The sequence below is a fragment of the Ochotona princeps genome, chromosome 8, assembly GCF_030435755.1.
Source record: "Ochotona princeps isolate mOchPri1 chromosome 8, mOchPri1.hap1, whole genome shotgun sequence".
NCBI lineage: Eukaryota > Metazoa > Chordata > Mammalia > Lagomorpha > Ochotonidae > Ochotona > Ochotona princeps.
In genome coordinates, this window is record NC_080839.1 from 75,228,140 (window position 1) to 75,254,164 (window position 26,025).

Below are 26,025 nucleotides of genomic sequence, written 5' to 3' on the forward strand. Positions count from 1 at the left end.
TTTAACCAAACAGGGTTGCCTTATCTGGGGCCCAATGACATGTTTTACCCATTAATTCCTGTTCCAGGTGAATGGGAATTGCTGTTCAGGTGGTGTAAACAGAACATCAAAAGTCAGGAGTGGAAAGGGAACGTGGAGAATGTAAGGAAATACAGGTAGCATAATATTGTGGATATGCAGAAAAAGACTAGGCTAGAATCTAATTCAAACTCAGAAGGCTCACACACTGTAGTCCCTAAGAGGAAGGTGGGGTTCTAGGGAAATAGAGAGGAGCAAGTGAGAGGCTTCTACCAAGACATTGGAATGCATAACCTGTGCTAAGGAAAATACAGTTTGTGACCTCAGGCTCTGTCATTTGTTCTTCATCCCTGAACTCGGAGGCTCTTCGAAGAACCTATAGGAAGACAGAGACACAGGAGGGCCTTTGGGTCTATGGCTCTGAGTTCTGCACCTTCAGGCCTAACAGCCTCCTTCAGTCATGATTTACCAACCACTGCCTCAAATACATTGTAATATGTAGGCAAGTTGGTTTCCATTTTAGTGCATCACCAATCTTGTCAGTTGAGCACTAATAGTGCTTTTCTAATACTTAAGGAAGCATAGGTCCGTAAGCAAAGAGAAAGCTCCCTCTAATTATATCAGTAGTAGGTGGTGGAGCAGAGTCAGCTCCAAAGGCTGTGTAGCTCTCAGCTGGAAGTGGCCCCTCTGGAGCCATCGGAGCCATGTCTGAGAAGTGACAAAGTAGTGGCCATTCTCCTGCCAGTGTGACCTAGAGACATGAGCACCTCCACAACATCCTCCTTCTGCTCATCACCAGGGCAGGTAAGAGGCGCAGAGCCATGACTCATGGCAACCGGGTCCTTCTCTCCATCCGTGCAGCTGAGGCCGCTTGATGCCTCTCTTGGGAAAGAGTCCTGCCCCAAATGCAGGTAACCAGCAGACAGACAGAGAGGTTGCCTAGCCCTTGTGCAGCCCCACAGCAGAAGCCACTGGCCACAGCCTTTCCATCAGCCCAGCAACTCTGGACAGGGAAAAGCCAAGATCTGAGTGCTCACAGTCTACACAGCTTATTCTTGCCTCCCCTCCATTAACCATGTTTTAAGTTTCCTAGCATTAAGCCCTTGCTTTCCTTGGGACACTTTAGGCCTTGCTAATTGTCCAGACACCAATAACGTGCTTGCTTCCATCACCCCTCTTCTCTTTTAGCCCCTAATGCCTTGCTCCTCCCCTTTCCCTTTGTGTAACAACGAACATTGTTTCCAAATCACGACAAGTGCATGTCATCTGAATACACTGGCTTCACTCAAATCCCCAGGCTGCACACAGGAAAGTATTATTAGCCTTGTTTTACAGATCAGAAAACTGATCCAGAATGAATTACTGCCTCACTTGTGTTCTCACAGGTGACCTTTTCAGTCTGTCTTCGATTCCAGTGAAAGACAATAAACCGGTGCTCATGTATTCCTCTGGCCCTTTTGTCAAAATAATACATGCATTTTGGCTTGTTGTGTCTATGATCTTGATATTTCTATTCAACCTGGACACATCCTGATTGAGACCCAGCTCTAGAAAAATCAACCACTACCCTGATACTTCTAGGATGCCAAGTGAATCTTACACACACAGGCATTTCTGGATCCAGAGGTTCATAGAAGCTGCTCTCAGTTCAGTGAGTACCATCAGAGACACAAATATAGCAACAATAGAAAGGATATAGATATGTCAAGTTATGTTTTTGAAGTCAAAATGTTTATTAATACCATTTGGGAACTGGCTGTTAAATATGTCCATGAAGGAAGGAAAAATCCGTCTGGTCTTTCCGCCCTTCAAAGTTCCTCTGTATCACAGCTGGGGGACTTCAAGGGGGTAGGAGGGGAGGGAGCACTGTGCAGAGGACATTTCAAAGACTCTCGTGCAGGAAGCAGGCAGTGCTGTCCCAGGGGGTGAAGCTGAGCCTTTTTTCCTAATTGAATCCTGCGTCTCATGCTCAGCGTCTCAGGATTGCTTTCAGGCCATCTCGCCCCACATCTAGCTCCTAAGAATGAAAATGAAAATCTGGAACACTTGATAAAATACATACTGGGTGGGATTAATAGTGTCAGACATCATGTTTTAAGAGGAACATACTCTAATGGAGGATACCTCGGCTGAGGGGCAGTGGACCCAAGTCCACGTCCCTGGAGACCCTCTAAGCTAGATGTCTAGGGATTTTATGGTAATAAATCACAAAAATCAGTCTACCGCATCTACATTTGTCGTAACACTTTTTCACAATGTGTTAAGAACCCATGGTTCCTCAGAGCCTTGGCTGAGTTTGCTCATGTGCCTTGGGTTACTGTAAGAGCCCAAGGAAGTGTGTAGAACCTTTCAGTTGCCAATACTTTAATGCAGATTATTTAATAGCCATGTTTCCTCTCCCACACCTGTGACTGTACAATGAGTCTGTATAATAGAGTCTGTGACAAAAGAGGTGTGGAGAGGGGGGACAAGAAGTGGCTGGGACAGGAAACAAAGGCTCGTCAGACTGCCAGAGAGACTCTAGTCCCAGAACCAATTTCCTGATGCAGGCCACATGCTTCTCTGAGTTCTTCATGGAGCTCTGTTCTCACACCCTGCCATGGCCTTCTGCCCAGGTTGGCATCGGCTGGGTGCACCACGCTTGCTGTCCCCCTTCCTCCTCGTTGTTACACATCTCAAGATTTGTCTGTCTCCTATCTCACTTCTACCTGCATTCACTCTGCAGTGCATGGATGGCTTCAGTCTTCATTCCCACCACCTTAGCAGCTTGTTCTTTTCCACTGATTCCACTGGACCACCTGGCATTGTGCTTCTTTGCTGCCTGGGCTCCTCCCTCTGTCCCCTCCCCATGAATGCGGGCCCTCCCACTCTCTCCCAACCTCCAAGTCTGCTCTTTGTGTTTGCTATGCACCCCTCACCTCCTTCTAGCCACTTTCTACTTATTCATTTCACTCACTCTGGAAACTTGGGCATTGCAATGTTACAAGAAGGATGAGACAGGCCCCACATCTGACCTGGAGCCCTTCCAAATCTCAAGTACCACTGTGACCACCTTGCCCAAGCTGGCCCAAGTCACCACTGTGACCACCTTGCCCAAGCTGGTCCAGTTCTTTTCTTCTCTACCCTAATAACCTCCTGAATCATCTTTCCTTAATCTTGCAAATCATTTTCCACAAATCAGCAATGTCTTATCCCCAAATCTTGATTCGTGCTATTTGCTTTCTAGCTCCAGTAACTGTCATTACATTACATTAAAACAAGATGGAGATCCTCCCCTTACTGTGGTGACAGGCCACGTGAGCTCTTTTCGGCCTCACTGGAGTCTTCCACCACCCCCTTTTATGTGGGCTCAACAACAGAGGGCTCATTCTCTCTGCAAAGGCCCAGTTCATTCCTCTCCCCACTTGCTGGCCCACTGCTCCCAGCCTCTTGTTGTCATTGCTGCTTCTTACCCTCCAAGCCTAGTGAAGTGGCCATTTCTTAGACAGCCTCTTCCTCAGCAAACTGTCGGAGACAACTTCCCTTCCACGAGATCTAACAGATTTATGAATCACAGATCCACATTTGTTTTCTTGATATTAGAATCTGAATTTATCTCCTTTAATGATTTGTTTACATTGTACTTCCTCCAAACTCCTACTCATGATATGAGAAAATTTGTCTTTTTTGCTATCCATCCCAAGTGTCTATATGGTGTTTGGCACAGGGTTGGCCTAAATATATTGGATTGAATAGCACTAGCAAAGGAGAGATGAGTAGCTGCAAGTGGAGTCTATACAGGGAACAGAAACTCCTCACTAATTTTTCCCATATATGTTTATATTTATTAAATATTTTATTTATATGAAAGGCAGATAGACAGATAGCTAGAACCTACATCCTCTGGTTCATTCCCTGGATGCCTGTGCCAATCAAGGCAGAGGCAGGCCAAAGCCAGGAACCAGGAACTTCATCCAGGTCCTCAATGTGATTAAAATGGAAAGCTGACTGACCCATCACCTACCGTCTGTGAGTATGCACGATAGCATTCATCTGGAATTGGGAGATAAGCCAGAGCTCAAACACAAGATGTGAATGACCCAAGTGGTGTCTAACACCTGTCACCAGACTTCCTTTATCTGATCATTGGCTACTTCCCCATGAGTGTGGAAGCTGACCTTTAGGGTCAAAATAATGCCAGGTATAGAAGGACCAAGCCTTAGAAGTAGTCTTCCTTTCTAATCAAAGCAGGGAGCCCTCAGTTCAGAGATTAGAAGGACTAAATTTTCACATTTGCTGGGTAACATATTAGAAGCATGGCATGGAAAGCAAAAAATAATTCTGTTGCTCAATATTATTATCTTTATAGGAGTTTGTAATAGCTGTCACCTCATGGAGCGTGCTAGTAACCGAAGTGGAACTGAAAGTCTCACCTGCCTTGTTACTTAGCGTGCAAAACTTCCTCTACACAAACCTGCGCCTGGGTGGGCAGCTGCATGACATCCACTTCAAACAAGTCTCCTCCGGTGAGCAGAAGCTTCTCCCGACAGGACAGAGAGCAGCAGTGATTCTGAACACCTTCACGCCGGCTTGCACACCTGGAGCAAGTGGCAATAACATTTCTTGTCACTCAAACCAATCCCCTAATTTTCAAGGCCAGGACCAGATGGTATGAACAGCTGATTCTTCTTTAGAAAAGTTGGTAAGAAAAGGCAGGAAACAGAAGAATACAAAAATACTTCTCCAAGTTTCAAGGGAGTGGAGACAAAAATTGTGCAGAAGAGAGTACAAATGCCACATTAAGCAAGTACACAACAGGAATTAAACTTGATGGGTAACATACTTAGGGAGACTGCAAATGATGCCAGAGGTACTGAAGTGAGCGAAAAACATCCGCCAACATAGAGTAGTGCACTAGGTCAAAGTTCCTGGAAAACAGAGGACACCTGCCTATAGGCTCAGGTGTGCACGCTGTGATTCTTCGTGCTGGCTGAGATTTCCAGTTCTTTCTGAATGCGTTTGCCTCATGAAGTCTGGTTATGGATGACATACTGGTTCATACTCTAGTAAACTGTGTGATTGTTTGCAACTCCCCAATTATCAGAATGCAGAAAGAAGGGAACTCAGATGCTTAAAAGTTTTGAGAACCAACATTCCTGTGCACATGCTCGGGGCCAGGAAAGACAGCACACCAGGAGGCAATAAGAATATCTCCACTCTCTTTTCTACAGCTATCTTGAAAGACTGAGAGCACTACCCACTCTGCAGGTGGGAAGACTGAGGCTCTGAACACTCAAATCACTTGCTGGGACGAAGTGATAGAGAATTCTTGTGTGATGCCGACATTCAATGTTTGTTTTGTTTTGCTTAAACGAGTTCACTGGGGCTGGCATTGTGGCGCAACAGGCTGTTACCACTTCCAGTGACAACATTTCACAGCCCAGAACCAGCTCAAGCCTTGGCTGCTCTGCTTGCATCCAACTTCCTGCTATTGTGCCTGGGAAAACAACAGAAGATGGTTCAAGTGCTTGGGTCCTGCACCACATGTGGCAGACCAGGGAGGAGTTTCGAGGTCCTGGCTTTGGCCTGGCTCGAACGCTATTGTGGGTGTTGGGGAGGAAACTGGTAGACAAGACACACACACTCTCTCACGTTCTGTGTTTCACACACATACTCTCTTTTTCTCATTCCTTCTTCCCCCTCTCCTTCCTCTTCTGTGTTTCTCCCTGTGCCTATTTGTCTTTCCATCTCTCCATCTCTCTGTTTCTTAAATAGACCTTTAAAAAAAAGAAGTTTCACTAAACTTATTTTAGCAAAATAGGTAAAGTTGATTCTCAAAGAACTTTATGCTGAATTCTGCCAGCATCCTCCACATCCCGATATGTCACATCATCCTTTCAGGCTCCTCAGAAATGAGCAGGTTGTGTTTGGAAAGGCCATCATAGCATCCTCTTCCTCATTGGCTGAGAATCTGACATGCACAGACAAGCTCTCCGGCAGGCTCGTGAACTCCAGGGGCCTGCTTCTCCCCACAGAACGCTGGCGAAGTAACGTGCTAAGTAGCTCACCTGCAGCATCTGCAGAAGCAGTAGCGGCTGTGCCAAAAGTCATGGTGGCCGGATGGGCCCCCAGTTACAGAAGTTCCTTTGCATAGGATGGCGCTTTGCTGGCGGGGTGGGGCAGGTATGCTCACAAGTGGTGCGTTTGTCCTGTGATTCCATCCTCTCTCCATTCTATCTTCTTTTGTCTTTTGCTTGCCCATCCTTTCCTGCCATACTTCTGCTCTTCACATCCATTGGTTTCATTTTCTTTGTGTCCTTGTCTGCATGCCCCTCCCTTACTCCCCATCTCCTGTTCTCACACTTTCCCTGATTTATTTCCTCCTGTTTTTGCTTTCATTTCTTTACTTCCCTCTTCCTTTAAATTTGCCTCCTTGTTTGTCTTTTCCTTCTTTTATTCCATCTCTCTTTTTTGCTTTCTTGCATTCTCGTTATTCTGTACATTAGCAAACTTAAAAAAAAGAGAATCTACCTGTGTATATGTGTGTATTAATGACCCTAAAGAAATCCATTTTTGTCATTTCTACATCTCTTTTTTTCTGATTCTAGATATAGTTTTAGAACAGGAGAATTCTCAGAGACCATCAAAATCAGTTGCCAATTGTTGCAGGATACCCTTAGCAACTTGCTCACAGCATTCCCTGGACAGACAGTGGCCCAGTGTTCTCAGAGGCACCAATAAAGAACTAGAGAAATGGAAGGGCTGGGCAGTTTAGCAGACATCAGAACCCCCTGTAGAATGGAGGTGAGACTGAAAGCAGGCATCTCTCAAACGGAAAACGTTTGGAAAAGTTACTCGAGTTCTTTCATAAAAAAAAAAAAATTATTTGTATTGGAAAGGCAGATTTCAGAGAGAAAGGTCTTCCATTCACTGGTTGACTCCCCAAGTGGCTGCAACAGCCAGAGCTGAGCTGAGCTGAAGCCAGATGCAGGATCCCAAGGATTTGGGCCATCTTCAACTGCTTTCCCAAGCCACAAGCAAGGAGCAGGTTGGGAAGTGGAGCAGTTGGGACACGAACCAGCAACTATATGGAATCCCAACACGCTCAAGACAAGAAATTACCCACTGAGCCATCACAATAGTCCCCAAAGTTGCTTGAATTCTTATAGAAAGCTTGGAAATATGAAGCTTGCCATGGTCCAATGAGCTGAGCAAAATGAGAGGCACCACATTTTTCAGGGTGCAGAGAAAACAACGCAAATCCTGTTGTAGAGCAGCATTGTTGAAAAGGTCCCCCAACCTTCATTTTTCAGAGGAGCAGAGAAAGGGAAGGCACGTCTCAGTAGTGGAATGGGGACTACAACTAGTAGACACCACATTAGTGCAGTTCATTCTTCTGAGTGGCATTTCTCTTCCTTAACCAAGCAAACTTGCCTTGAGATTTGGCTGTAGATCACCCCTGGAGACACAATATTCTCCTCTTCCTCTTCACATCTCATGTCTCACCCATCTTTTCTCCTTCCTCGCCCTGACTTGCTCTCACCTTCATAATGCCTGCTGATCCTTGTCAAAAGCTTTAGTCATCAAGGACATGCGGCATCCTTGCCAAGCTATTGCCCATCAGCATTGCCCACAACATTTTGGGAAGGCAAAAACCAAATCCTAGCGAGGGCAATGACTTCCTAAAGCCACATATCATGTCTTGACAAATGCAAACCAAAATAACATCTGTTTCCCAGTCTCAGTGAACACACACCATAGTGGCAGACACATGGGCAAGGGGAATCAGTAAGTGTTGGTTTCCTTTGCTAAGTTGTGCATCATCCCCCCCATTCTTATTCCCTCCTGTGCTTCTCCCTCTGGTCAGTTTAAGTAAGTTATAAGAACTCAGTACTTCTTTTCCTGGGATTTTTCCAAATTGGACTAAATTAATTGCTCTGTAATTTTTCCCTTGTTTCCATAACTATATATGATTTTCCCATTTTTCCCTATCCTAGATAGAGTGGAAGGCTAAACTAGATACCCTAGATGGTCTCCAAGCCTTAATGAGTCTCCCTCATGACTCAAAGGAGTGAAGAGGAGCTGGGTGTTCTGATGCCAGCGATGCTGGCACAACCAAGACAAACTTGTAAGGGAGCACAAGACAGGCAGAGAATGAACTGAGGAATCTGGAGGTGGCAGGAGGAGCGTGTCCTGTCCCCAGTCTCTCAGGCAGGCACTGGGCATGTGGGATGTGAAGCTGCGTTTGCCAAAGATGAAAGGGAATATTCGCCTACAAATTCCAGTGGATGAAAGTCATATAAAGATCTCAGTGAAGACCCGTGGGAGCCACAGTCACTACCCCTCTCTCTCTCTGGAGAGGGATTTCAGGGAAATGGGCAGTGGAGCAGAGAGGAGAAGGCAGGTGCATAGGTGAGAGGAAACAGGGTGTGACACAAGGAGCAAGCCCTTCTGGCCTTGAAGTCACAGGGACCCAGTGGCAACTTCGGTTCTGATACTACTACCCTGAGTGATTCCAGCCAAGGTCAGCCCTGGAGTGGAGGGCCACACCTCAGTTATGCTGCTAGGTCTGTAGGAATCCCTGTGAGCTCACATGCACAACAGGTGTGCTGCAAAGATTAGAGACAATGAGCTCAGAGGGTAGAAGAACTGCAACTGTCTTCATGAAGGCCGTGACCATTCCATGGCCTCTCTCCATCACCCTCCATTTTAACGGGTAATGTGGGGCCCAGCACTCTTACAGGCTGCTCAGCGTTGAGTTCTTTAGCCCCAGCCTAGGATCCTGCTGTATTTGCGTTGTATGCCTGAAGGGAAGCACACAACCAGAATGCTCACCAGATGGGTGTTGTATAAATAGCATCTCTGCCACACTTTTGTCACTGCCCAAATTTTCTTATCAAAAATGAAGTTGGGTCTGCACTCCTGGGTCCCCCCAGCTCTCACTCAGACCCACGTGCTCTGGGGTTATCCTCAGAGAGATCCCTAGTGCAGGGGCGCAGGGTCTCAAGGAGCTGCCAGGGACACCCTGGAGCTTAGCACCTCAGCAGTCTACTCAGTCAAAAGAGAGCAGCCTTAGGGATCCGGCAACACAGGAGCAGGATCCAAGTGTACAGGCACAGCTCCATCTGGTCAGGCATCTTCTGTCTGGGATGCAACCACCCACGGCATTCCTTCTCATCAAACAGTCGGGTTTGCCATGATTCAGCTCTCATTTCAGTTTGCAGGGCCCACTCTCCCGCAAGGACTCGAGCCCATCTCAGGAGAGAGCAGGAAGTGTAGGCTGTGCAGCTTCCCCAGCTGAGGCTCCCAGAGTGCCAACTCACTTCCGAACTGGGAGGCGGCTCTTGTCCTCTCATTATTTTTAGTCTTATTAGTGTTGCCTTGTCTCGGGAAGATGCAATGCAAGGCGGGTATAGAGAGAGGAAGCCAAGCCGCCTGGTATCTGTATTTTACTTCATCACTGGTGACAATGTCACCATGTGCATTTCAGTTTGTCTGTTGAAACTCAGTTTCCTCATCTGTACCACACCCTGTAGGGCCTGCCTGTTGTACCCTTGAGGGCCCCTGCCAGAATCAGGGTGGAGGTAACAGATGTGAATGAACTTTCTTGGCTGTAATGCACCAATCTTTAATTATTATGATGATTCACTAATCCCCATGAAAGAACAAAAATGTTTCTCTTTTTATTCTCCAAATGTTATAAGCAGGAATTGTGACAACAGCTGGAGAAAAGAAAACATTTAGGGTCTTACACTAATTACTTGAAAGCTAGACTTACAGAGAGAGAGGGGAGAATCTTTCATCTGCTAGTTCACTTCTTCAATAGCTGAAACAACCAGGGCTGGACAGAACGAAGCCATGGATGGCAGGCCCCCAGATGCTTGGGACCCTTCTGCTGCATTCCTGGGTGCATTAACAGGGAGCTGGACTGGAAGTAGAGCAGCTGAGACTGCAAAGAGTGCCCATATGGGATGCCAGCAGTGTACGAAGTGGCTTAGCATGCTACACCACAATGCCGAGCCCAAATTTTAGACTTCCTTCTAGATGAAATCCTTTATCCTTTGTCTTTCCTGCCTGATGCTTTTCTAGCCCCCCTGCTTGAGAAGGAGCTGGGAATCTCTCCTTTGCCAGACAACAGTGCTAGTGTGAGAGACGCAGTGATGTGAACCTTCAAAGAGACAAGCATGTAAAGACGGAACAGAAGCAAGGATATGGAAAGCGAGGCACTTCAGATTGAGAAGGTCCTAGGAGAGAGTAAATGAACCAGTTCTGCTTGAATACTATTGTGGAAGTCTTCTGAGACATGTAAAATATACCTCTGCTTAATAGACCAGAAACTCATAGGAAGGTTAGTGTAGATCGCATTCAATTCATCTGTGTTGGACTCCAACGTTATTGCCTTTCTCTTACACCACGTTGAGTAAATCTGAGTGCTTTGGAAGAAAGAAGATGCTTTTTGACAAAAAGATAAGGAAGCTTTCCAATATCCAGATTCTGGGAGTGAGATGATGAGAATGCTTGGTGCAGTCAGCAGTCTGGCTCTGAGACCTCCATCCTGGTCTTAGCCTCCATCTTTTCAGGTGAAGGTTGTGGTTTCTGTGATACCAGCAGCACTTCTGTCTTGTAACTCTAGGTTCCGGACATTCCACTTCATCACTTCCTGCAGAATACAGTGCAAATTCTGAAGCCCTTTCTAGGTTCCAAGCCTCTCTCTTCACTTTTCCCCATGGTTCTCCCATATCTATCCAACCGAACTTCATTTGTCTTGAGATGTCCTTAGCAGTGGATGTCCCTAGTGAAAACTCCATAAAAGTCAGGACATTTTAATTCAGCTTCCTACTCAGCCATTAACGGTCTGTCAGTTTGAATAAGTTTATTGAGGTCTTCGAGCTTCTGTTTCTTTGTGCATGAATGTTGAGTCCCATTTGGCATAATGTGAGGTTCAAGGGATGTGACGTATGACCACAGGCTTTGTGAGGTGCAAGACATGAACCTACAAAGCAGTCTTCTTCAGTTAAGTCTCTGAGAAGGGTGAAGACTGGTGAAATTTCTGCATCTCTGCACCTTTCACAGGATGATCTTTGAAGTGATCAGCTTTTCTTTGGATGTTTCTTGCCATTTCAGTTTTGAAAGTGTACTTCAGCTTATCTCAGATCTATGTACCTACAATCAATACCTATTTTTCTTTCTTTTTCCTGCAAAATTTGTTTCTCTTTTCTAATGAAGCTTCCCTCCTGATATTAGCTGTCTGGAGCCCAAGAATCCAGCACTTGGAACGGAGTTCTGTGAATACATGCCGGGAAATCTGGGCCACATATCAAGCGTGTTGGCCTCTAGCACAGTCTAGACTGTAGACCCGGGCTCCAAGGGGAAGTGGTGGCAGCAGCTCTAGTTGAGTCATGAAGCGATTGGACCAGGACCCAGGCTTGGAGCAAGCAGCTTGCACATTGCTGGGAGCACTCTCCAGCTGGCAGGGCCAGGCACAGGATGACTTTTCCAAAGCAGGCTTCCGCCTCCCGTCTTCAAATCTCTCATTTGTCTGACATTGCAGCTAGCAGTGGCTTCTCTGTGCAGTTCCCTCCGAAGATTTAGACAAAAAAGGACAAGCCATCCTGTGCAGAATTGTCATTTCACCTTCCACAGTTTCTATGTCCTCTGGATTTACAAAGAAATGTGCCAAAGGGGAGACACAAAACACTATCCTGCTGCCAGGAGCAGCCTCACTTTTGGCATAGTTCCCTGAACTCACCAGCTCTATTGTATGTGTTAGGGAGAAAGCACGTGGGTAGTGCAAGGTGGGAAAGACATGGTTTTAACTCCAGTGTCTTACCACTGGAAGTTAGAGGAAGCTTCCCATGAGCTTTATGTCCGCAACAGTGCTGCACTTCATGAATCCCAGACACCACTGTTTTATGCAGTGTTCGGAAAACCCAAGGCAATCAGTTACTCTGACACCCTGTTGACGATAAAATGCATTCTGATATCAGATACGTTATAAAGGGGGGGAAGATGATTGGGGAAAGGGAAACATGTGAAGATTAATGAAGACCATGCATCGGGAAGTGTTTCCAAACCTGTCCAGTGCTCTAGGGAGTGGCTACAGCTCACAGAGGCAGACAGTGTTGGAGACACAGAGGCTGTGAGGTCAGCCAACCCGGTTCCACTCCCATCAGTGTCACGTCCACACTGGGTGATGCGGGACCGTTTCTTTTGCCTTCTGGATCTCAGTTTTCTAGTACATGGAATAGAAACAGCAATTCCTGCTCATGTGTGTCACACACGGAGGATCACAGTATGCACAAGACACACATATGCCTCAAAATTACTTATGATCTGAAAACCAATTGTAACCAGATATCTTATATGAGGACCCTTTAGAACACTAATAAATAAGGATATTCCGAGCTTGTTTTAGGACAAACCCATGTGTAGGAGCAGGTCTTCAAAAAATTTATGAACAACCTATATTATGAAAATAACTGCATGGATTTCAAAATGTTTGGCATGAAAATAAACTTACCTGCTAATTTCATTTTTGCATGAACCCTGTGAAGTTTTTTGTTTGTTTGCTAAATTTGGCAACCCCATATAAACTACAGGCAGCAGCTAATACAAGGCATAAGGTGGCCTAGGAAACAGGAATCAGAGTGGATGGAGTAAAGATGAATGACTGATGCTCTGAGGTGGACCGTCCTCAGACTCTCCCTGTGGCTGACTGCGGAGGGCAGCAGGGAAGTCAGGCAGGCAGCAGAGATGGAAAGCCACCGCTTCCAGGTGAAAGCTGGCAGCTGGGACAGCAAGGGCCTGGAGGCAGGGGCTCAGATCCACATTACCCCTGGGGGTGTCTCACAAAGATCCGGGAGACACCTACTCCAAACAAGAGAGGAGAAAGTGAAGATGACTAAGTGAGTAATTGCTACAGGAAGAGAATTCAAGAGCCTCACTGAGTAAGCGCAAGTCCCAGTATTTTTCAGTAAACAAAGGGAAAGCTGTAAATCACTCATTTGTTATTTTTGTAATGATCTCAAATCCATGTTCTTTTTCCTGTGTTCCTTTTTTCTCTCCAGCTTTTGCGTCCACAGAAAGGTTTTGCTTCCATTGCAAGTAACGTCTTTCTACAGAGCCTCAAACCACACCAAACTGCAAGCATGAAATTCATTCCTCCTCGGAGGCCACTGGATGAGATCCTAGGCAAGCTCTGGCCTTCATACTGCCACCTTGTTCCGAGCAGAAGGGAGAGTTTGTATGACACTTGGTCTGTTTTGCCTTGAAGGGTTGCTAAAGTCAGGCTTTTGATATTTGCCTGTATTTCTGAGCCATCAAAATAGATTGGGTGTTAGTCAGCAATAAATGAATGGCATTTGTGTGTTGAGTGAGGTAGCCCTGGGTTGTGGCTCCTGGCTTAATGTGGGAGGACTGAGCCGCAGAAGTGGACCTTGCTAACCCAGGCTCTTGCAACCGGTTGGTGAGAACTGGAATCTGGCCCCAGGTCCCCTGCTTCCACATTGCTGTCTTGACTCTTCATTCGAACCATCTTCTGGGGCTGTGTTGCCTCATTCATGAAACAAGCAATACTGCTTCTTTACAGAGTATTTGTGAAGATCAGATAAAATGAAAGCTCTCCCCACTAAAAACAGCTTTCTGGTATGAGTCATTCTCATATTCTCAGCTCCCCTGTTGGTAGGACTTTGAAAAAAGCTCTGCTTTATTACAGGATAACTTTCTTCCCCATTTTCAACAAATGCACCCTCATACAGGTAGAAGAGCCAACCACAAGTGAAAAATCAGTTTTATCCTTAGGTAGGAATTTCTGGACCCTTCTCTGGAGACAGAACATGTTCACCTTGACTCTGAAATGTACCTTTTAGTGTTGTTGGAGTGACACAAGGCACTCTGACGACTGGTATACTCAGAGGCATGTCATCAAGCAAAGAATGCCGAGAAAACGTTCTGCCTTTTATTATTGCTTCTGTATGGATGACAATGATTACTCACAATCACTAGGAGTAGGGGATATTCAAAAACCTTCCCTACAGAAATGCAGAGTCCAGCATTGTGACACACTGAGCTAGGCTTCCATCTGCGATGCCAGCATCCCTCACTGGTTTAAGTCCTAGGTGCTCTGTTGCTGATGAAGCTCCCTGGTAATGCTCCTGGTGCAGCAGCAGAAGATGGGTGTTCTAGAGTCCCTGCAACCCACATGGACAAAGTGGATGGAGTTCTGACTCCCGACTTCAGCCCGCACCAACCCTGCCCATTATGTCCGTATGTCCATTTGGTGAGGGAACCAGTGGGTAAATGGATATCTCTCTCTCTCTCTCTCTCTCTCTCTCTCTCTCTCTCTCTCTCTCTCCCCTTCTCTCTCTCTGTTTTTCAAATAAATAAATCTTTTCTTTAAAATGCACAAAGAATATTTGGGTATCATAAGAGTTCTATCACCATGCAAGAGCAGTTTTTAATAACCTCATGTAGGGAACAGTATTGTCAATTAGTAATCAAATGAGCATGGATTCCCAGAACACATATCATCAACATTTTCTAGAGGTAAGTTCTTTGCAGTGATTTTCTCTTAGTTAAACTGGCCTTATTTGCAATGAGTTGTCAAAGTTCTCATCTTCTAATTAAGCGAAAGGAGAAACACTCTCTTTGAAGAGATAGTGTTTAAACTGGTCCTTCTTGTGGATCTGAAACATTCAAATTGACCATTTAATCTTTAGCACAGTAGTTTTTGCTTTACACTCTGCAGATCTCTTAATAGCATGGTTCTCCCATTTGAACATCATCTTCAAAAGAGCCTGGATGTATTTGCTTTTCACAAAAGGCTATAAAAGATCCACCAGGTTCTAGACATTAAGTAGATGGACTATCTCTTGTTTTTATTATTTTTTAATACTCCAGTGTCTCATGGACAAAAGTGTCTAGCACAAAGTTAGATTTCAGCTTTAGGAATAAGCTTGTTATCCCTTGGCAACTAGTTACTAACATTAGACAATGAAAATCATGCACCCACTTTTTTTTCTTTCCTAGATACGAAAGCCAAGATTAAGATTTTGTGCTCAACATTTATGTCTTTGCAGCTAAGGGTATCCAAGAAATATGCAGCGGTCTTGCAATTTTCACCTTTTACTTGGAAACAGGAACTTCAGTTTAATATTCCCATGTTTTATTTCGAACTTTCTGAAATTATCTTTGCATTTAGTTAACATTAATACAAGAGGAATAAGAGTACATAAGTTACCTTATTCCATTTTCTGTTGTTAATCACACACTACCACAGATTGGAAATGTTATAAATAAAAGAAATTTATTTTGGCTTCAAGTTCTAGGCCAAGGTCTAGGGTCATATCTGGTTATGACTTCTTGCTGGCAATATCTATGAGGATGCAGATAGAGAAAGACATCCAATGGCAAGAGATAGGGAGTACACAGAGACCTAGCTGAACTAGATCTTACAACTGACCTGTCATTGAGACACCCATTAACCCACTGCTTCATCAATCTCATGACAGAACCAATGGATTCGTGAGGACAGAGCCATAATCATCTCTTAGAAATACCACCTGGACCCGCCTCTTAAAATCTGGTAATGAACATGAAATTTCCACATGTGTTTCTGCAGAGTCAAGCAATATTTAAACCATGGCAATTACCAAGGAATACATTCATGCTAATGGGGAGAGAAGAAAAGAGACTCCTGGCTTTTTGGTCTTCCTACTAACATGCACATTTTGTTTCTTTATCTGTAAATATATTTACTCATTTTTGTTTAAAAGACAGAGTTAAAGGCAGACACATTGATATATAGATTTATTGATGGTAGAACAAGATAGATAACATGATAGATGGATGGATAGATAGATAGATAGATAGATAGATAGATAGATAGATAGATAGAAAGATAGAATGTAGATAGAAAGAATATAGACAAATTTTCCACCCACTGATTCTCTTCCTAAATGCCTGCAGTAGTCAGGACTGGACTAGGCCAAAGCCCGAAGCAAGGACTTCATCCAAGTCTCCCACGTGGGCGGCAGGGACCCAAGTACCCGAACTATCTTCTGCTGCTCTCCAGGTTGAGCATTATTAGGAAGCTGGCCTGAAAGTGAAGCCAGGATTTAATCTTAGGCACTCTGATGCTGATCAGAGTTAGTCCAAGTGAGCGCTTACCCCAGTGGGCCACAATGCCCCATCCCCTTTCCACCATTCTGTGGGAAATATTTCTTTTCCTATCTAGGCTATCAGTCGTAGTGCTCTATGCCTGTTGCAGGGACTGATGTCCAAGACTCAGCTGACTGCCAGCTACTACCTGCCAGCTTGGTTCCAGTGATACACAGAGGCAGGTAAAGCCCAGCAGAACCAACAACATACCTCCCTAGGACTGTCTTGTAGGAAAAGGAATAGAAAATGTTGCTTTCCACCAGGAAACTAAGAATCTGGAGCCCCCCAACAGCCGTACTGCTTGCTGATTTGAGGCAGAGAACGACCAAGAAAGACAAGTGCAGATGAAGAGGAAGAGAGCAAGCCCTGATGTTCTTCTTAAGTTCTTGGATTGTTACTTGAAGTCTGTTGGAGCAGAATGGCCCTGTCAAGGTTTCAGTCCCCTGGCTCGTCACAACTCCACACATCCAAAGATTCCCAATACATTCCACTGCTTCTGTGTGCCAGTCAAGATCCCCTGAGGTGAGTTTTTGTTCTTACACATGAAGATTTCCTGAATGATACAAGGAAGAGCAAGTCAAACTTTGGGATAATCAAAGAAACCCTGTGGCAGATGAAATCTTACAGCAAGTTACAGTAGTGAGAGAGACAATGCAACATTTAGTGGCTGTGCAAATGAGCGGGAGAAGAGAAGGGGGACCAGCTGCGGCTTTCCAGTTTCGTAGTAAACCTTGAGGCTTTTCTGTGGGACCATCACGCTGCAAGAAAACAACTTTAAAGCCATCCATGAATCATAAACTCTGGATTGTAAACTTGTGAGTAAAAGGACTAAATCCCTGACTGTTGTTTTTTCTTCTATAATCCAGTACCTGACCCAGTGGCTGTGTATAAGTGTACAAATAATTTCTTGGAGGATGAATGATGGAGTTATTCTCAGTGTGTGCCTCTGGCCAAATCTCATGCTTCCTTTTGTAAATATGAATTACCTGCAGAAGTGCTGAGGTTCAGCTGGACACGATGTGTGTGGCGTCTGGCACACTTTCCTTTGTGTTTTGTCCCTCTAAAATTCCACAGATGTCTGAAGCATTTTGTAGAGCACACATGAGCCTTCAGAGCATGTCTGCTCCTTCATGGCCCAATTTCCTGTGAATCCCGCATTCATTGGAGCCTCTGCTTCCCCAAACATAAAAGCAGGGAGCTGAGCACGATGAGCCCTGAGAGCCTGTCCAAGTCTACCATTCCACAGCTTGGGATAGAGCAGGATATTGATGACTCATTTAGCAGGATAAACAAGTTCTCTCCATGTGCAGTCTGCAAAAGTAATGAGCGGAACTCTTTCTAAACAGAAAAAAATTTTTCACACCAGACAGAATCCAAAACCTCTGAGGGTTAAATGAGGGGAGGCCTAATACTAAGCAGATGAATCCTCCAAAATAATATTGCAACACCTCCTGGCACCACATCCTGCTTTCCATAGGATCACTCCTGAATGATTTAACTGCCTTGCTTGGGGATACCTGAGGTCACCTCCAACCCTGGCCTTCACCTCACCCAGCCCAGCAGAGCCTTGCAGAAGGATCTATTGCGAAGATGGAACATAGATGTCCCTTGCACAGGCCTCCCAGGGATATTGCGGTCTCTACTACAGCCAGACCGTAATCACTCATCCTGCTTTTCCCCTTTACGTAAGTGTCTGCCCCACAGCTTCCTAGGATTTATAGGAAGTCAATGAAGATAGATGGAAGCTAGACAGCCAATAATAATAAGCCATATTGTACCTCTCATGCCACACAAACATCAGCATTGAGACGAAGTAAGCAAAATCATCTCAAGTTTCAGAGGAAAAAACTGAGACACAGAGAAGTCGAGAAACTACTGTATCAGTCAATTTCAAACTGGTTGGAGCAGAATTCAGACTAGCAGCATTTCATTCCATCCTCAGGTCGCATGCCTGTCTCACTGCAGGGGGTTGTACCAAAATATTGTAGACAACAGACACTCATCTATCAGTCTCGTTGTCTGGAAGTCCAGTATGAAGACCATGCAAATTCTGTGTCAGGTGATGCCATCTTCTCACTGTAACTTCTCAGGGCAGGAGATGGGAAGAGATCCCATTGAGTCCTCTTGTATAACGTATTAATTCTACTGATCCAAACTCTGGCTAAAAAATTCCTTCTTCCTAATATCATCACTTTAGAGGTTGGGACGTCCCAACATATGAATTCTGTCCTTTGCAATGTTATAATGTCTCTACTTCCTTTAGCATATGTGACAAAAGAAATTTTCCAAAATAGAAGAATGGAAAGTGTTTTCCCTATGTGGTACAATATTGACAACAGAAGTTAGTGACTTTTGGAGAAAGTAAGTCATTGTGTTAGACCTGGGATGCAGAAGGAATGCGGGCATAGAGGGTGTTGCTCAGTGATGCTGGGAACTGACCACAGGAGATGGCATTCACTCTGAAAACCTTTTCATTGATTCTGCTCTGCCAGGGTTACTCCATAGCATTGGCACCCCAAGACTTGGGCAGAGACACAGCAACCTCTGCAGCCAGAGCCATGCAAAAGCTCTTTTAAAGATATTTTCATCTTAGGAAACTAATGCAATCAAGAGGCACCCTTCCAGGAAGTAAACCTAGACAACCCCATTTCCCAGAGACGGTTATTCTGGAAACATTCTGCTGTGCCGTACTGTACTGCAAAGGCAGCACCTGTACAGTGAGGTACGTAGAAACTTTAGATAAGTGCAAGTCTCTGTTTCATCAGGGCATTGCCTTTTCAAAGTCCTTTTCCATGCCCTGATTCTGATTCTGGAATATGAACAGTATACTGTCAGTCAAAAAGAACCTGATCCCTGATTCCAACTTTGTATCTTCTTGGAAAACGAAGCAAAAGAGCAAGCATCACAGGGCTGCCAACCTCACAAGGCAATGCTCTTCATCTTTCTATGTCTGCTTCCTGAGCCCCAAGAACAGGTGTGCAGCAGGTGTGCAGCAGGTGTGTAGCCGACACGGAGGACAGATGTCAGCGTTGCCGAGGAGACAAGTGCATCTCCATTCCCAGCACTCATTCAGGTCCACGTGCAGAAAGTGCTCCCCATGCCTGCATTCTGGCTTCCGCTAGGTCCCCCAACCCCTGCCTCTGCAGCTGAGGAGTTGGGAGAATCTGGTAGCTCAGCTTCCTGACGGGCCCGTAGAGCTCACACTTCCTTCCCACACAGGAAAAACTGGCCTGAGGACGTGACCATTGTTAGTCTTTCCAATGGGCTGGGTTGCTCCAGGAAGGATGTGTACTTCCCTTAAAGTCTTTTAGTTTGTTCATTTATTTATTTATTCACTAAGAAACAATCATGGACCTCAGAATCTCATTGGCTCTGACAGTGGAAGATCTTAAGCGTGTGTCTCCCCAGATAGAACGTGAACCATCCCTCATATGGGTCTCACACTGAAGTGATTAGTGAATATTTAAACCACAGCATCAGAGCTTCAGAGTTGAACTGACATTTCCTCTCAAATTACACACTTTAACCTGCCTTATAAAAGGTGTGGATCAAGTCTAGGAAGGCACAGCTCATAATTCTCTTCAGCCTCCAGCAGTTAACTCTCACCGATCCATTTTAGTTTTGAGGCCAAAGTTGTTAAAAAGAAGGTGTGAAGGATGAGTAGGGAAGATTGAAAGCAGTACAATGACTTCAATGAAATGTCATCAGACTTTCCCAGTTTTGCCATCTAAGAGATTAAAAACCTAGAGCCATTGATTTTAAAGGTAGCTGGATCCGCAGTAGCAAGGGACCTGAAAATCATAACATGTAAATACTGTGATTCTTCAGCATTTCCCCAAATGCACTAAAGCCACTTGTTGGTGGGAGTTTCGCTGAGGGAACCACGATTGTAGATATTGAAGGACATCCGGACGACAGGAAAGCATCAACACACACACTCAGAGAGCTGCAGTGAAATCACTGCTCCCTGCTCCGAATGAACACATACTAACAATAATGAGTCTTTGCCAAAAAAAATGATGAACATTGATCCGTAGACTCTGCAGACACACTTTTCCCATTCTGAGTAGAACTTAACTCAGTAGCTGTGAAATATTTGCTTGAAGTCTAACATAGGAGCTTAGTCAGAATAAGGTATAAAGGATCGTTACCCATCCATTATAACTGAAGTCAAAAAGTAAGTTAAAGAAATACCATACATCTTGAGTCACATGGTGGTAAGTAATGTCATGTAAAATATGAAGCAATGTTGGTCTCTGTAAGATTTTTATTTAGTGCAACAGTTTTCTTCTTGCAGAAACCAGCTACCACAAGTTCAACCAACCATTATCCTCAAAGATACCCCAAGGATGCAGTGGCATTGCTAAAACAGATGAAAATATCATTAGATATGTGGTATGATGCCATGATTTGGTACAGGTATTGCTCTGTTTGCCTATATCAGGAAAAATCAAAACGGCTTACACTGACCTGCCATGGAGATACACGTGGGGAGGGGGTGGCACTTTTCTCAGGACTCTATTAATTCTGCTGACTTCTGTACAAGGCGAAATGAAGAGACATGCCCCTCTAGGCAATCTATAGAGTATCACATTGTTCTATCATGCTGACAATAAGATGAGAAAAGGTAGGCAAGCATTATAAATATGCCGGAAAGCAGACGAAGGGAAATAACCTGTCAGAAGACTGAGAGCCCTCCATCTTCACCAAATCTTCAAACACCAGTGGGTAGGAGTCTCATCTTTAGAAAAAATAGTAATGGTTGCGTTTTTCCACTGCCCCTTCAAATAATGAGGCACTAGGCCATTTGAGGATCACAAAACAATCAAAATAATAATGATCTTGAAAATCATAAGCATTTTGCTTGTAGTACTATCTCAAAATAGTCAATGATTTTAAGTGAAAACAATAAAATGTATTATAGGTTTTGCAATATGTAGAAATAAGATTAAATTTATTGCAAAATGAGGTGGGAGAAAATGAATAGAAGCGTATCATGATAGAGCTTCTTATACAATACATCCAAATGACAGTATCAATTGAAGATACTTAAAGTTAAGGATGTATACTGTAAATTCTACAGCCATCATTAAAATAGCAAAACAGGGGCCCAGCGCAATAGTCTAGCAGCTAAAGTCCTTGCCTTGCATGTGCTGGGAGGGAAATATTGGCACTGGTTCTAAACTCAGCAGCCCCACATCCCACCCAGATCCCTGCTTGTGACCTGGGAAAGCAGTCAAGGATGGCCCAAAGTCTTGCAACCTTGCACCTATATGGGAGACCCACAAGAGGCTCTGGGGTCCTGGCTTTGGATCAGCTTAGCAATGGCTGTTGTGGCCACTTAGGGAGTGAATCAATGGATGGAGGATCTTCCTCTCTGTCTCTCCTCCTTGCTCTCTCTCTCCCTCCCTTTCTCTCTCTCTCCATATATATATATCCTCATTTGCAATAAATATTTTTTTTAAAAAATAGCAAAACAAATGTTACAGCTCATGAGCCAATGGAGAAGATAAAGTAAAATTATTAAAATGCTCACTTAGTTCAAAAGAATAGAGTGAACAAAAGAAAGGAGGATCAGAATGCATGTAGCAAATGCCAGACGGGTAACACAGACATTACCAGATTGTCTAAGAAAAATAAGAACAATCTGTAAGCTGTCTATACGCAAAGTGCTATAATTATGAACATGCCAATAAATTAGATAAGTAGGAAAATGTATCAGGATGATATTAACTTAAAAAAAATGTTACAATGTCTATAGTACTAAAAGTAATACATACTTCTGAGCAAAAACTACTGCCACAGTTAAGGTCATTACTCAGGCAAAGTTTTGGTACAGCAGTAAAAGACATTTCTCTGGGATCCCTACATCCCACGATGGTGTGCATGAGTTTGAAATTCAGCTCTGATCCCAATTCCAGCTTCCTACCAGCTGGCATTTGGGGAGGCAGCAGACGATGACTCAAGCCCTTGAGTCCCTGCCACACACACTGGAAGCACAGCCCCAGTTTCTGTCTCCAGCTTGGGTCTGGCCCAATCCTATTTGCTGTAGGCGTTTAAAGAGTCAACCGGTAGACGAGAGGTTGCTGTAAGTTTCTCCCACTATATGTCTCTCAGTCTTCCAAATGGACAAAATAAATAAATACAATTTAAGAGAACTTAAACAACCCTGAACATTCTTGTGTCTGAAATCAGAGCTACAAAATACATGAAGGCAAATTTGACAGAACTTCAAAGAGGAAAAGAAAAGCCAGCAGAGATTTAAATAATTCATTTATCAATAAACAGTACTGCAAACAAATAGAAATTTAGGCAGAATGTTTATGCATTTGTGGAATTTAGTCTCCTTCTCTGTTGAACATGATGCTGGAGATACGAGTCAATGCAACAGGCAAGAAAAAGAAACTGAAACATCTCAACTGAAAGCAAGAGCACTGCCCATTTACAGACAACATGATCATCCATGCAGAGAGCCACATGGAGACCAAGTAAGTTTAGCAAAATCATAGATCAATACAGAATGTAATCGTCTCATACATGCATATGTACACCACACTTATCAAGCTGCATACTGTATTGTGCAACTTAACATATTCCAGTTGCACCTCCAAAGCCGTAATTTTGGCAGATGTTAGAAGAGACACACAAAAAGGAGAGAAAAACCCAGAAGTATTGCGGCATGCTCAAGATCCTCACAACCCTGAAGTGTGGTTATGTCGAGAACTCATTAAAGATTGAGGAAATGCAGCACAGCACGCAGTAACTGAAGCTCCAAACACACAAAGCAAGTATGATCATGAGAAAACTCCCAAAGATTCAGTGGAGAATGAGTAAAATAGAGTAATATCATCTAAGGAGGTGCAAGTATGGACACAGGAAGAATGTATGCTGAAACAAGGGGTTAGGTCATCAGGAAAAGAATGTGCATGCTTACAAATGGGTCAAGCTGTGCTTGCTACGCCTCTAGAGCCGACCCATCTCAGGAACTCTGGCATGTCTGTCTAGCTGCATGCCCACGTAGGGTCTTCTGTTTTACCTGCCACTGTTTTACGCTGTAAATAACGAGAAACATGAAGACTTACATTTGATCCTTACCTGTGTCTTCTGGGACGCTGGTCAAGCAATGGCAGTGACTTGCTGGGGTTCTGGGGTCCATCCAGCCTCCATTACCTACAGCACCACTAGGCTAGACAGGGATAGGTTGTTTGTGAATGCAGTAGTAACATTCAAACCTAAGAGAAACGATCATATTTTCTTTCTTTTAGCTCCCCGAGCCCAACAGCATTCCAGAATCTTAAGAGAATCCCACATGCATTAGTTCCTAGGGCACCACAAAAGGGACTCCTTGAAACAATCGATAGGTATCAGCTCACAGTCTTGGAGGTTATACGTTCAAACTGGAGGTTTCAGGGCTTGTGTTCCTTGTAGTTCTCCGGGAGGGCTCCTGCTTGCATTTTCCAGCCTAGATAGCCCTGGGGGTCTCTGGGCTGTGGTGACATCACTCCAGAGTCTGCCCCCAGCGTCACATGGCTGCCTTCCCTCTGTGTCTATTTGTATTTCACCTATACCTTTTCCTCTCTCCTAATAACAAAACCAGGCATAATGCATTGGGGTCCACTCTCGTGGAGCTGGGACCTTTCCTAAACATCTACAAAGACCCTAAGTGCACACAGACAGTGTGCCTTGTTCAGATGGTTAACCTGCTCATGCCTTAACCTTGAAGGCTGAGCCTCCAGAACAGTGGACATGACTGCATGCTGCTTATAGCCATTCCCTCTGGAGTTCTGTTACCACCGTCTAAGCTAAGACAAGGCCCATTAAGAACTTGTCTGGGAGAAGAGTCTCTTAAGAGAGGAGGAAGATTTGGGTGTTCAAAGGTTTCTGAGTATGTCTGGTTATGATTAAGTTCACAGAACAGTGAACAGATCATTTTGTCTCAGTGTTCTTAACTCCCCTGTATCCTCTCGAGACTGGGAGCTACAGAAAACATTCTCTGAGTGGGTGTGACAGGGGAGTGGAGAGAAACTTGTGATCGCTCCCATGTCTTAGGGGTTCGGTTGCTGTGCTAAAAGGTCTCAGCACGCAACAGCTGTGGGGATTGTGATGCCTGCATCCAAATAGAACATTCTCTACTCAATCCTGGATGGCCTGCCTTCAGTTCATTTACTATATCTGAGGTTTGCTTTCTCTGTTGAACTTGATACCTACTCGAAAAGCTGATAGTGATGGATGAAACAGATGTTGAATCTGACTTTGAGCTTCTGTTCATATCTCAGGCCAAGTCTTCATCATGGTGTTTGGTTTCATATGGGAAAACCCTACATACACCTTGCAGTCACACACAGAGAAATGGCACAGGCCTGCCAGGCTCTGAGTGGGCTTCAGACCCCAAGCTTGACTTCCCTGGCTCTCTTCACTTGTTGGATGTTGGACGATTGTCTGACTTAGTATTGGGGTCATCTATAACTTAAATAGAGTTCTTTGGTTAAGGTATTTCTGTGTATTACTATAGGTTGAGTACTCTTTATCCAGAAGCTTTTTTTTTAATCTTGATTTCCATGCTCTGTGGCATTCACATAATGAGACATTTGTGGGATGGGACTGAAATCAAGGCATAAAATCATTTGTACTACACATCTCACGCAGTATCCCACAGGTCATTTTATTTGTTACAAATCTTATGCAGAAGCCAGCGGATCATTTGATACAATGATTTTGGTGCAACTGGATCTTGACGTACCTGTTCCATGAGGTTAGATGTGGACTTTTAGATGACGGTGTCCTGCCAACACTCAAAAGGTTTCAGATGCTGGATCGTTTCAAACTTCAGATCTGTGGATTAGGGATGCCCAACCTGGAATCTGTAATTATTGCAGATTGCGGTTGTTTTTGTTACATTCGTAGGCTACTCACGGAAGATGACAGCCTGAGTCAGTGAAAGAGGCCATGGAGGTCAGGACTTTGGAGGGGAAGGGGCCCGAGTGTGCAAGGGACAGCACCTGCAAGACCTCTGCATGCCTGTACTTCCCAAGCAGGCTCTGCTGCCCGCTCCCTGGGCGACTCCAATCTTCCTCTCTGAACCATCAATGCTTTGTCAAAAAGGATAGAACCTGAGTGATGATCTTTTCAAAACCAATTATTTATTCTCATTTACCTGAACAGCAGAGAGAGAAAGTGTGTGTGTGTGTGTGTGTGTGTGTGTGTGTGTGTTTCACTGTTGTCCAGGTGGCTGCAATAGCCTTAGTTGGATCAGGAACGAGGAACTCTCCAGCTGGGTCTTTCCCATTGGTGGCAGGAGCTGCCTACCAGGCAGATCAGAAACAGAGTATCTGGGACCCAAATTGGCATTTTGGCATAGGACGTAAGCATCCCAAGCAGCAGTTTAACGTACTGTGCCACAATGGCTGGTTTCAATTCATCCAGGCTGTGAAAACTGTGTCCCTTAGACTGTGGACTTATCAGTCATGGTATGTATTGTGTATTGTTAGAGGGAGCAAGGTGTTGCCGATCCAGCGTGTGAGGGCACCTCTGGCTGTGTCCTCATCCGGTGGGAGTTCCCTTCAGCCTCCTCTGCAAGGGTTCCAGTGCTGCTCATGAGCTCATCAAGTCCCTCATGGCCCCCTTCTTCACACAGACCACACTGGGTATGAGATTCCTACCTGGGAATTGTGGTGAGCCACAGCATCAGGCATGCTGCAAAGTGGCAGAAGTGCAGCCACTGGAGGCTCTCAGCAGGTGCGTCCCCCTTCTCATCCATGGCTCCTAATGTGTTCTCAACTTTTGCTAAAAGGAACAGTCCTGTGCCCACCTTGCCTGACTGCTAACAGTTGACACTGCGTTCCAGTCTTTAATCTTAACTCACTCTTCCCT